The 12,395-nt window shown below is 48.6% G+C and overlaps 1 long non-coding RNA gene across 2 annotated transcripts; it reads left to right on the top strand.

Annotated features, from left to right (window-relative positions):
- The first annotated feature begins 11 nt into the window (after positions 1 to 11).
- On the top strand, positions 12 to 8,006 carry LOC128831372 (uncharacterized). Of its 2 annotated transcripts, none has more exons than XR_008443785.1 (3): positions 12 to 100; positions 2,572 to 2,670; positions 5,519 to 8,006. It is a non-coding gene; the product is annotated as an uncharacterized LOC128831372 (long non-coding RNA). The 2 variants fall into 2 exon arrangements; XR_008443786.1 differs by lacking the exon at positions 12 to 100 and adding an exon at positions 316 to 419.
- The last annotated feature ends 4,389 nt before the right edge of the window (positions 8,007 to 12,395 follow it).

Raw genomic sequence — 12,395 nt, 5'->3', positions numbered from 1 at the left:
GGAACCCTTGGCCGGCCGGCGGGAAGCTGCAGCGCCACCTGCTGGCGGGCGGCGGCGACGCCTGTCCTGACTCCTTCCCGTCCGGTGGGCGGGGCGCTCGGTAAGGGTAAGGGCGGCCGTTGGCTCCCCATTGTTGCACGGGCCGCTGACGTTCAAACTGACCAATCACAATGCCCCGCCTCAGGGCCGGGCTAGTGTTAAAAACTGCTGAGGTGGGGCAGATTTTGCTACCAGTAGGGTTCACTGACGCGTAAGGTGTCCTGTCACAATTTGCCACCTCCCCTTTTCTCATTGGTCCCGGGGGAGCAAGTTCTGACCGGACATCAAGCGGTGAGGTAGCAAACCATGATGACAGTTGTTGCCCTTTACAATTTGCTACCATTTTGAAATCTCCATTGTAAATGTGGACGCCATGAGAGGTACTTTTAAAAATTTAAAAACTTTATTATTGTAACAAGGTTTATAAACAAGAATAGCTTACTTTACATTTCAGTGTTTTTTTCAAAAACAAGCATCTAAACATATTTATAGCTAGAGAGTTAACACTTTTTTCTTTACTGAAATGTACATTAAAATAATGGGCAGCACCTGAACCACTGCTGGGGGAGGCTAGCCCCCTACCCCATCCCTTCCACCTGAGGCCCTGCCAATTCCAACCTCCACCGTGGCCGCCAGCCCCTGCCCCAGGCTAGCGCCCTCAGCCCCAGAGCTAGGGTTGCCAGGCACGTTGGTGGCTCTGGTCAGCACTGCCAGCCAGGCTGTTAAAAGTCCGTTTGGCGGTGCTGTGGGGCTAAGGCAGGCTCCCTGCCTGTCCTGGCTCCACACTGCGCCCCAGAAGTGGCCGGGTCCAGCTCCTAGGTGGTGGTGACCTAGGGTTACCATATCTCATAAATAAAAAAAGAGGACCCTCCACGGGCTATGGCCCCGCCCCTTTCCCCACCCCTAGCCCCGCCCCAACTCCGCCCCTTCCCCCACCCTAACTCCGCCCCCTCCTCCCTCCCACTCCCAGCCAGGGGGAAAGGGCTGCCCCAGTGCTACCAGCATCACGGTTTCCCGGGCAGCCCCCAGACCCTGCGCCCCCAGCCGGCGCTTCCCCACCGCAGCTGGTGCCCGGGAGGGGAAGCGCCCAGCCGGGGGCGCAGGGTCTGGAGGCTGCCCAGCAAACCGTGAAGCCGGTAGCGCTCGGGCTTTGGGCAGCCCCCATGCCTCCGGACCCTGTGCCCCCAGCCGGGCACTTCCCCTCCGGGGCTTCGGCGGCTCTGCGTAACTTACACTGTATAAGTTACACAGAGCCGAAGAGGAGCAGAGCCCCCGCAGCTGGAGGCTCTGCTCCTCTTAGGCTCTGTTTAAGAGCCGGGCTGCCCCAGCGCTACCGGCTTTGGGCAGCCCCCGTGCCTCCAGACCCTGCGCCGCCGGAGCCCGGGAGGGGAAGTGCCCGGCTGGGGGCGCAGGGTCCGGAGGCAAGGGGGCTGCCCGAAGCCGGTAGCTCTCGGGCAGCCCGGTTCTTAAACAGAGCCTCCAGCGGCTGGGGCTCTGTGTAACTGACACTGTGTCAGTTACACAGAGCCCCGGGGGCTGGAGGCTTTTCTCCTCTTTGGCGCTGTGTAACTGACCCAGTGTCAGTTACACAGAGCCCCGGGGGCTGGAGGCTCCAGCCGCCCCCGCTCTGTTTAAGAACCGGGCTGCCCAAGCGCTACCGGCTTCGGGCAGCCCCGTGCCTCCAGACCCTGCGCCCCCAGCCGGGCACTTCCCCTCCCGGGCTCCGGCGGCGCAGGGTCCGGAGGCACGGGGCTGCCCGAAGCCGGTAGCGCTCAGGCAGCCCGGCTCTTAAATAGAGACGCGGGGACTGGAGCCTCCAGCCGCCGGGGCTGTGTGTAACTGACACAGTGTCAGTTACACAGAGCCGGGCTGCCCGAGAGCTACCGGCTTCGGGCAGCCCCGTGCCTGGAGACCCTGCGCCGCCGGAGCCCGGGAGGGGAAGTGCCCGGCTGGGGGCGCAGGGTCTGGAGGCAAGGGGCTGCCCGAAGCCGGTAGCGCTCGGGCAGCCCGGCTCTTAAACAGAGCCTCCAGCGGCTGGGGCTCTGTGTAACTGACACTGTGTCAGTTACACACAGCCCCGGCGGCTGGAGGCTCCAGTCCCCGCGGCTCTATTTAAGAGCCGGGCTGCCCGAGCGCTACCGGCTTCGGGCAGCCCCGTGCCTCCAGACCCTGCGCCCCCAGCCGGGCACTTCCCCTCCCGGGCTCCAGCGGCGCAGGGTCTCCAGGCACGGGGCTGCCCGAAGCCGGTAGCGTTCAGGCAGCCGGGCTCTTAAACAGAGCCGCCATTTTCCCGGACATGTTCCGCTTTTTGGCAATTCCCCCCGGACGGGGGTTTGACTGCCGAAAAGCCGGACATGTCCGGGAAAAAGAGGACGTATGGTTACCCTAGGTGACCACGGGGCCGTGTGCACGGCCCCTGCCCCTGAGCACCGGCTGTGCACTCCCATTGGCTGGGAGCCCTGGCAAATGGGAGCTGGGGGGTGTGCCTGCGGGCAAGAGACGTGCACAGAACCTTGTGATTCCCCCATCTAGGAGCTGAACCTGCTGGCCACTTCCAGGAAGCAGTGCGGAGCCAGGACAGGCAGGGAGCCTGTCTTATCCCCACTGGCTGCTGAGCGGAAGCCGCCCGAGGTAAGCCTGAGCCCCAATCTTGAGCCCCTGCCTCAGCCCTGAGTCCTCCCAGAGCCCCTGGCTGCACCCCAAACCTCTCATCCCTGGCCCCACCCCACAGCCTACACCCCCTATTTACTGAATGGCTGCAATGATTTAATGCTAATATATATATACACTTGGTTTCATATTATCATATCAGAGTCTTACGCTATATATTGATTTACTCTGGCCTGTGTTGCTAATAATATCTTCTCACTTATGCTAGATGCTAGTGTTTTGTGCCCACGTTCAGTGAAGCAGTTAGCCATGCTCAAATCACACAAGTTCACTCAATATCCATTATTAAGCACAGTGAACACAAGTATGTGCTGTTTCCATTTTTCTTTCTTAATATCAGGAAGATATTATCCTCACTTATGTTACATTTACTGAAAATACTTTCACATTAACACTACATGTAAACTATGAAAATAAATATCTAAAAAATCACCTCCAGTTCCTCAGGGAGGCTCTTTCATATGTTGTCTCATCACACATGGGATTAATTATTAACAATTCTTTTGTTTCCATTAATGTTATCTGTAAGTGTAAATACATATGCATATGTTATTGGTAATATAATGTATAACAATTGTATAATGATTTTTCAAAACATTGCATGCAGATATTCTCATTTATTATGTTTTACTAACACACAAGATAAAATCATATTGTGAATTCCTTGATTAAAACACTACAGACTATATTCTTTAATTTTACATTACCAACATAATAACACTTCACACTAGCATTTTATTTTTTAAACTTCAGTCCTCAGAATTTTTTAAACTTCAAGACTTACACTGAAGTTCCAATTTAATTTGTATGTATTCAACTGTATTGAAAACTCATAATACAGGAAATTATAACACTGCTACATAGCTGTATTTTAAACCTGTTATGTAGTAGAACATTCAGTGCATACAATCCCAAAGTATAACCATGAAAAACATCTTACCACAATAACCTGATGAGTTGGTGTGTTGAAAGGAAGCAATAATATATAATTTAAGTAATTAATGGAGATATCCTATCTCTTAGAGCTGGAAGGGACCTTGAAAAGGTTATTGAGTCCAGCCCCCTGTCTTCACTAGCAGGACCAAGTACTGATTTTGCCCCAGATCCCTAAGTGGCCCCCTCAAGGATTGAACTCATAACCCTGGGTTTAGCAGGCCAATGCTCAAACCACTGAGCTATCCCTCCCCCCAAACTTTGCATAATTCCACTCTCTGTTCATTGAAAAAAGAATTAAGAATGCAGTTATACTTTTCAATGAAGCAGACCATTCAATGTAGATTATTCTGTATTTCTCAATTTCAGTATATGCTTATTATCACTCATTCCCCAACATAGCATTGTATTTGCTGTTTCTTAAGACTGTGCTTATCTGCCTTTATGAAAATATGCTTTTGCCCATGTTGGGCATGAAAGCTTGTTAACATTTATCTTCTTCAGTTTCATTTGTCTTGCTCTGCCTGACAGAACACCAATGGAAACTACTGACAAGACGGCTTGTACCTGTTGACATTTAAGCAAGTTTTTAATGTATTAATCATTGTGGCACACAAAGAATGTAATGTAGTTTATAAATACATACATGGAAGGGATCCCTACTGTTACAAATAAGTTATGTAAGATGGATTACAAATCTTTTCTTTTTAAGATCCCATGTGCTCTTTCTTTCTTACTTTAAAAACTGACTAACCAGTGCACATCCTGGTGATGAAGTCATGGCCCCACTGAACTGTATAGCAATCAATCAATAAATAAAAATGGCTACTAGCCTTTCATAACTTTTGTTCTTCAAGATGGGTTGCTCGCATCCATTCCATGCTAGGTGTGTGTGCACCATGAGCACAGTTGCCAGAGATTTTTTTCCTTTAGAGGTATCCCCTTGGACCCTTGCACTATATACTGGTATAAGGGGCACTCCGGCCTCTCACCCTGCTGCATGGCCAATTTACAGCTTTTTGACATGGCTGCTTTTAGCAATAAGCAATAGTGGTTTCAGACACTTTACTGGTTTGCCAAAATCTCCCTGTACAGAGTGGGTGGTAACGAGAGGGACAACAAGTCCTTCACAGCTTGGAAAGCCTGTGAAGTCAAGAGGTGTGAGGGATCATGACTGCTCCCAGGAGTCAGAGGTGGGTCCCGAATTGGGCTTGGTGCCTTCGGGGAGGGGGACAGGAGAGAGGTGTTGCTGGAGCTGACCACAGGTCTGAGGATGACAAGCGGCCTGGCATGAATCTCCTCACATCCCCCCTTGTGACCCTCTTTGGCGACAGGGAACATCCTCTTTCTTGCACTGGGGATGGTGAACGGTGCCAGGAAAAGCAAGGTGCCAGTGGTGCACTTCATACCGAAGCCGTAGTTCTCAGTGCTGATTCAGAGCGGACGGCTCTGAACCCAGTCTCAGGGCTGCCTCCATTAGTAGAGCCTTCAGGTGAATGTCTGTTTTTTTGAGTTCTTGGCTTGAAGCTCCTGTAGATCTTACATGATCTTGTCTTTGATGTGAGCTTCCCCAAGGCACTTCAGAGAGGCTGAATATGGGTCGCTCACACTGGCATAGGTTTGCTGCAGGTAGAGCACAGTTTGAAGCCTGGAGACCAGGGCATGCCCAGTCCCTGGGATGATGCCCCTCTAAGAATGGGACAACTAGCTATACTCTAATTCTAAACTAACTATAACTATAATAGTAACTCTATACAAAACTGTGAAGACCACACTAGGAAAGCTATGTAACAAAGTCCTGAAATCCCACAACATAACCCTTTCAACAACAAAAAAAACTTTACAATGCTTTTGTGTTCATATCTCTCCTCTACAGCTGTGAAACCTGGACACCATACAAATAGCATATCAAACAGCTAGAGGCCTTCCATATATGGTCGCTGCATGCCATTATAGGGATCTGCTGGCAAGACAAAATTACCAACCTGGAGGTTCTCCAAAAGTCAAATGCCACAAGCACCGAGGCCATGTTGATAAAAGCCCAACTACGCTGGGCTGGACACATCATTAGGATGCCTGAACATTGACTCCGCAGAAAAAATTTTCTATGGAGAATTGGCACAAGGACACTGGACTCAAGGCCACCCCAGAAAGCACTATAAGGATAGCATCAAGAACAGTATACACTTCAGTGCAATAAAACCGCATGATCTCGAGAAGTGTGTGTCAAATAGATCAGCATGGCGACACACAATATTCAGAGCTTTCCAAGCCTTTGAAGAGGATGAAATAATAGACTGTTAGCTGAAAGGGAAAAGTGTTATACCACTACTATAGCTACCAAGACCCTCACCAATGACTTTGTCTGCCCGATCTGCTTACGAGTATGTGCATCACGCTTTGGATTTAGGAGTCACTGTAGAATCCACAAAAAGAGATAGCATGACAACGAAGTTTTCATGCTGACAGACTACGTGAAGAAGACGACCAAACCACTATAGAAGGAAAGCCTTGCAGAAGCAAAAAGTCATTCAAGTAACTGTCACAGGCAGTAAGTAGGAACTGAGTAGGTGTGGGGCCAGCGGTGCCCTATATACTGGTACAGAGGAACGGGGTTCTACGGGGTGCTAGGGCCGGCCCTATGGATACCATTAAGGGAAAAAATCTCCGGCAACGGTGCATGTGACGCGTGCACACCTAGCATGGAATCGACATGAGCAAGCACTTGAAGAACTAATGTGGCCTTCAAGATGTAAGGATTGTATCTCAGGTATATAAATCAAAATACTTCTGATTACATGTTTGGCAGCAATAAGTACAGCAAAATGCTGCAATTAAAGGTTTATATTCACACTTTCAGGCTATTTGGACTTAAATGTGTTTTACCACATATTCATCTGATGGTTTAATTACTGATAAAATTGATATTTCCATGTAGCATCACAATAAGTGGCCTACCTTTCCACTTGTTTTCTTGACCACACAATACAAATACACATCAATAACCTACAACAGAATATGAAAAAGAGTTAAAATTTCAAAAATATTTGACAAATCAGTCCAGTCACCATCCATGTTTGCTGCTATTTAAATGTACCTCATCACCCAGCCATCTTCTTGGCTTCAGGCCATGAAATGAAAAATTATACAAATTGATTTTTCTCATTTTGGCCTCCAGTTTCTGTGTAACCTTGTGGGTCTGTAAACATGTTACGATGGAAAAAAAAAAAAAGGGTAACACACATTACAGTTTCCTTCTTCTCTGTTTTACTATTGTGAATGCTGCCATTTTTACATGAAAACCTTTGCCATACTTCATAAATGGAAATATGTTTACAAATTGTTTAAAAAAAAAAAAAGGTGCGGTAAGCAATTACCTTTCAGAAGCCATTCTTTGTTTTTCCCATCCTCCATAAGCAGGTCATCAAAATCACTTGGAGTGCTGCCTGCAACTTCTTCCACTACACGCTCCTCTTCTTCTGTGTCTGTGACCTCCACGTTTATAACTCTGCTGTCATGAGGCTTGTGAGATACATTGCTACCCCTTTTTCCAATCTCTTCGGAGGGGACTGTTTTTTCAATGTCACCCAAAGCAGTTTGATTTTCCATATTTTCCTCTGATCTGTTTTCAGCACCTAATGTTGGTGGCTTTTTAAATGGCTTTAAGTGGGAGATACTGTACATAGATCCTAAGTTTCCCTGAGATGGTTTCCAATTTAACTCTTTTACCCATAGCAGTGGTAACTTTGTATGGTCCACAATAGGTATGTTGCAGTGGCCATCCCTTTCTTGTTATCTTTCTTGCATTCAGTAACAACACAGTGCCCAACCTCAAATGTTATTTTCCCATATTTAGAACTCTTTCTTCAAGCATACTGTATTTGTTGTTTTTCTTGTGCTTTAAAAGTATTACTAAGAGCCAGTGCAATGTCAGCATCCTTTCTAGATTTCAGATTTAATCAGTACTCTTTGTAGTATTGTTCACTGAGATCCTTGAAATTTGGTGGCTTTGTAAAGAAATGGAGATGGGGCTATATTTGTGAAGTAAAGAATCACTGAATAACATATTTACATGAAAGCTGATGGTACTTAAATACATTTACCACATAATTCTCTGAGACTTGGTCTGGAAATGTTGCTTCAAAGCCATACAGTAGTCGAAAGGGTGACATTTTTGTTGTCATGTTCAGTTTAGATCACACACACACAAAAAAGTCATCAAGAAATTAATCCCAAGTACTCCCAGTGTCATCAAACAACTTCCACAATCCTCTGTAATAAATGGTGATTGATTAGTTTGTGGGAAAAAAAGTAAATGTAATGTCTTGACTGAGACAGATTATACGGAATCAAAAAGGTGTAAGGAGAAGGCTATCACAGTGCATTGCTATGATTATTTTTCATTTCACATGTGATATGGTAAAAAGACTTGCAAAGTAATAAATTAACTTTGAAGATTTAGAACCAATTTGTAGCTTCTGGCATGGTGCATTCTACTTGCCTTTAGTACAATAATTTTCCCATCCTTAAAATTACCTTTTGATGGATTTGTTAGTGTTTTCAGCCAATCCTTTGGTTTATGGGTGGTATGGGCTGGTGAAGCTACATTCTATTACCTTTTTTTGCACATATCCAGATTAAACTGAAAGAAAAATTGTTATAAACTTTCCTTTGGACAGTGCGTGAGCTGCCTGTTCAGAGAGGCTAACCTCCGGCCCCGCCCCTTCTGCCCAAGGTTCCACCCCTCCCCTGCTCCTTCTACCCCTCTTCCCCGATGGAACATCGAGCTCTTCACTGCAGCCGCTGGTCCCCCTGCTCCAGCCCTGGGCCACCCAGATGGCCCACCCAAGTGCCCCAGCCCCGGAGCAGCAGAAGCCGCAACCCCAGCCCCAGAGTGCCAGGTGGGTGGCCCCAGCGCCCCCAGCCCCAGAGCACTGGGCAGTGCAGCCTCAGCATCCCTAGCCCCGGAGTGCCAGGTGGCGTGGCCCCAGACCCAGAGTACCTGGCGGGCAGCCCCAGTGCCCCCAGCCCCGGAGCATTAGGTGACTCAGCCACAGCACCCCCAGCCCTGGAGCACTGGGGGGCCCCAGCACTGTCCCCAGCTGCCCCAAGTCCCAGGCCAGCCCACCCTATCCTTAACCCCAGCCCGCTTTGGGGAAGAGGAGCAGCCTGCCTGGGCTGGGGCCACGGGAGAAACGGCAGGAAGCAGGAGGCAGCTTCGGGTGGAGCAGGGCCATGCCTGGCTGTTTGGGGAGGCTGAGGCCTCCCCTGGCCTGCGATACTTGCTGCCCATGGACAGATCTGTATATACGTTCCTTCCCATATTTGACATTGCTTTTATGTGCAATTACTGTGGTTTACTATCCCATCTTTTAGTATTACTACCTGAAATAATATGTTGGAGTTTTTTTTGGTGGGTAAGAAAAAATAGTGTGGTTGTTCAGAAAAACTTGTCAGCAACAATTTACATTAAAAGAAAATCACGAGGGCAATGAAGCCCAGGGTCACAGTCAACTCTCTGTGACCTGATAGTGTGGTTGAAGAAATAGTAAAAATAACCACAAGAATAAGTCTTGACCTCATGATTTAATTCAGAACCGCGACCTGTCCGTATCCACCGTGGATAGCCAAAGGGAATGATAATTTTGGACATTTTCTTTGCCACCTCATATGCTGACTTATTTTGAAGTGGAAATGCTTCTACCCATCTTGTAAAATAATCCGTGGCTATCAGTATATACTGGTATCCCTTCTTGTTGTTGGTAATGGCCCTATTAAATCAATTCTCACCAATTCCCAGGGCCGACTGATGTATATGTAAGGGTAAGGTTACAGTAATACTTTGTATCTCTCTTATTAAATGTTCTGAATAAGCCAGAGGTGAGCTGGAGCCGGTTCCCACTAGTTCGCGGGAACCGGTTGTTAAATTTAGAAGCCCTTTTAGAACCAGTTGTCCCTCACGGGACTTTTAAATTTAACAAAAGCTCCAGCAGCTCCCTGCCCTTCCTCCCGCCCCAGCTCACCTTGCTCCGCCTCCTCCCATGAATGCTCCCCCGGCTTCTCCTCCCCCTCCCCGGCTTCCCGCGAATCAGCTGTTATCTCGTAGTAAAACTAAAGTGCCTTATGTCCATGATGTTTATAGCTCAAAAAATAATAAGTGACACTTTAGCTTTATGACAAGCTGCCTAGGAAACATCATCACAATACTTATTACATAACACTTGATAAAAAACAACTTTCTAGAGGAGAGAGAACCAAGTATTTTGTGTTTTCAGAATGATATAGAAAGCATTCTACGGAGTTGAATTTCAGGGCTATTGTATGCAAAACCCTGAATGATAGTCCAAGTATTTCTTTATTAGTCCTTTTCCACTGCAGAGTAGGTCATACTGTTTATTAGTAAAGAAACATTGAATGCACACAAAACATTGAAAGTAGTGTAAAACGTAAATAGTATTTGAAATACTTATTTCTTGTTGAAAACAAGCTAATAAACAGAAAATCTACCATTGTGCTTTATACAGACTTCCTCCCTTTGCCACTGTTAACATATTGAGCAACAAGATTTCAACACAGAAATGACGTTTTCATACCATGGCGCATACATGTCCGCACATTGCTCTCTGATCTTGTTTTTGAGACAATTTATTGAGCTTTTTCACTCACTGCTAAAACTCAAGTGTCTTGTCCTTATTGTGTTACTTCAGAATAGCTCAAACACCTTTGTTACTGCAAGGTGATAAAAAATTAGAAGTTTTATAGCAGTGAGGAAAAAACAGTTACCTTTTCCGTAACTAGTGTTCTTCGAGATGTGTTGCTCATGTCTATTCCACAATAGGTGTGCGTGCTTGCCACGTGCACTGGTGCCAGAAGTTTTTCCCCTAGCAGTACCCGTAGGGGAGCGCTCTAATGACCCCTGGAGTGGCACCTCCATGGCGCAGGATAAGGAGCGCTGCGTACAGCTCCCGCCCTCAGTTCCTTTTTGCCAGACAACTCCGACAGAGGGGAAGGAGGGTAGGATGTGGAATAGACATGAGCAACACATCTCGAAGAACGCCAGTTACGGAAAAGGTAATTGTCTTTTCTTCTTCAAGTGATTGCTCATGTGTATTCCACAATAGGTGATTTCAAGCTATATCTGTTGGAGATGGGGAGGAGTTCACAAACTCTTAGGATGGAGAATGGCCCTGCCGAACCCGGCGTCCTCCCTGGTCTGAGAGACAATCGTATAATGTGAGGTGAACATGTGAACTGAAGACCATGTGGCAGCCCTACAAATATCCTGAATGGGGACATGGGTCCAAAAGGCAGCCAACGAGGCCTGTGCCCTAGACGAGTGCACCTTCACAATTGGTGGCGGAGGGATTCCTGCCAGGTCATAACAGGTATGGATGCACAAGGTGATCCAGTTGGACAGCTGCTGAGTGGGGATCGGCCGACCTTTCATGCACTCGGCTGAGGCAATGAACAGTTGCAAGGACTTTCTGAATGGCTTAGTCTGCTCCAAGTAAAAAGACAGAGCTCGTCTCACATCCAGCGTGTGGAGGTGGCGCTCCTCACGGGACACATAGGGCTTGGGGCAGAGGACCGGCAGAAAAATGTCCTGACCCATGTGTTAGGCGGAGACCACTTTTGGGAGGAATGAAGGGTATGGTCGGAGCTGGACCTTATCTTTATGAAACACCGCATACGGGGGCTCGGAGGTCAGGGCCCTGAGTTCCAAGACCCGCCTAGCCAACATGATCGCAACCAGGAAGGCCACCTTCCATGAGAAGTGTGACCAGGAGCACGTGGCTAGCGGCTCAAATGGGGGCCCTGTGAGACGGACCAAAACCAGGTTTAGGTCCCATTGCGGGACTGGGGACCTAACATATAGGAAGAGATGATCCAACCCCTTAAGGCATGGGAGGCCCTGCACCGTGTGGCCCTGCACCAGCAGATGAAAGGCCAATATGGCCGCCAGGTGCACCTTGACTGACAAGGGCAACAGGCCCTGGGCTCTATGGTGAAGGAGGTAGCTCAGAATAAGCTAGATCGGGGCGGCCACCATGGAAACACCCCGCTCGTCCGCCCATCTGGAAAACTGAGACCACTTTGCCAAGTAGACTCGGTGCATGGAGGGCCGCCTGCTTTCTAGGAGGACGCGCTGAACCCCTTCCGAACATGTCCTTTCCTCCCTACCTAACCATTGAGCAGCTACGCTGTGAGGTGGCGTGCCGCTAGGTTGGGGTGGAGGAGGCAGCCCTGATCCTGGGAGAGCAGGTCAGGGCGGGACGGCAACGGCCACAGCAGGGTGACCGCCAGGCCCGTGAGGGTCCCATACCAATGCTGCCTGAGCCATGCCAGGGCAATCAGAAGGACCCGGGCCTTGTCCATCTTTATCTTTTCCAGGACCTTGCCGAACAGCGGGAACGGGGGAAAGGCATAGAGAAACTGGCTTGACCAGGACAGGAGGAAGGCATCGGAGATAGTGCCCTGTCCCAGCCTCCCCCCGGAGCAGAACTGGGGACAGCGACGGTTCTTCCGAGTCATGAACAGGTACACCTGGGGAGTTCCCCACACTTGGAAAAGTCTGTGCACCACCTCTGGGTGGAGAGACCACTTGTGCTGAGAGGAGAAGTCCCTGCTCAAGCGATCCGCCTGCGCGTTCCTGGCAGATGGAAGGCCCGTAGGCAGATGTCTTGGGCTATACAAAAGTTCCACAGCCTGAGTGTTTCGCGGCAAAGGGCAGAGGATTGGGTCCTGCCTTGCCT

Source organism: Malaclemys terrapin, chromosome 2, assembly GCF_027887155.1.
Source record: "Malaclemys terrapin pileata isolate rMalTer1 chromosome 2, rMalTer1.hap1, whole genome shotgun sequence".
In the NCBI taxonomy this organism is placed as follows: domain Eukaryota; kingdom Metazoa; phylum Chordata; order Testudines; family Emydidae; genus Malaclemys; species Malaclemys terrapin.
This window is presented reverse-complemented; position numbering and strand designations above follow the sequence as displayed.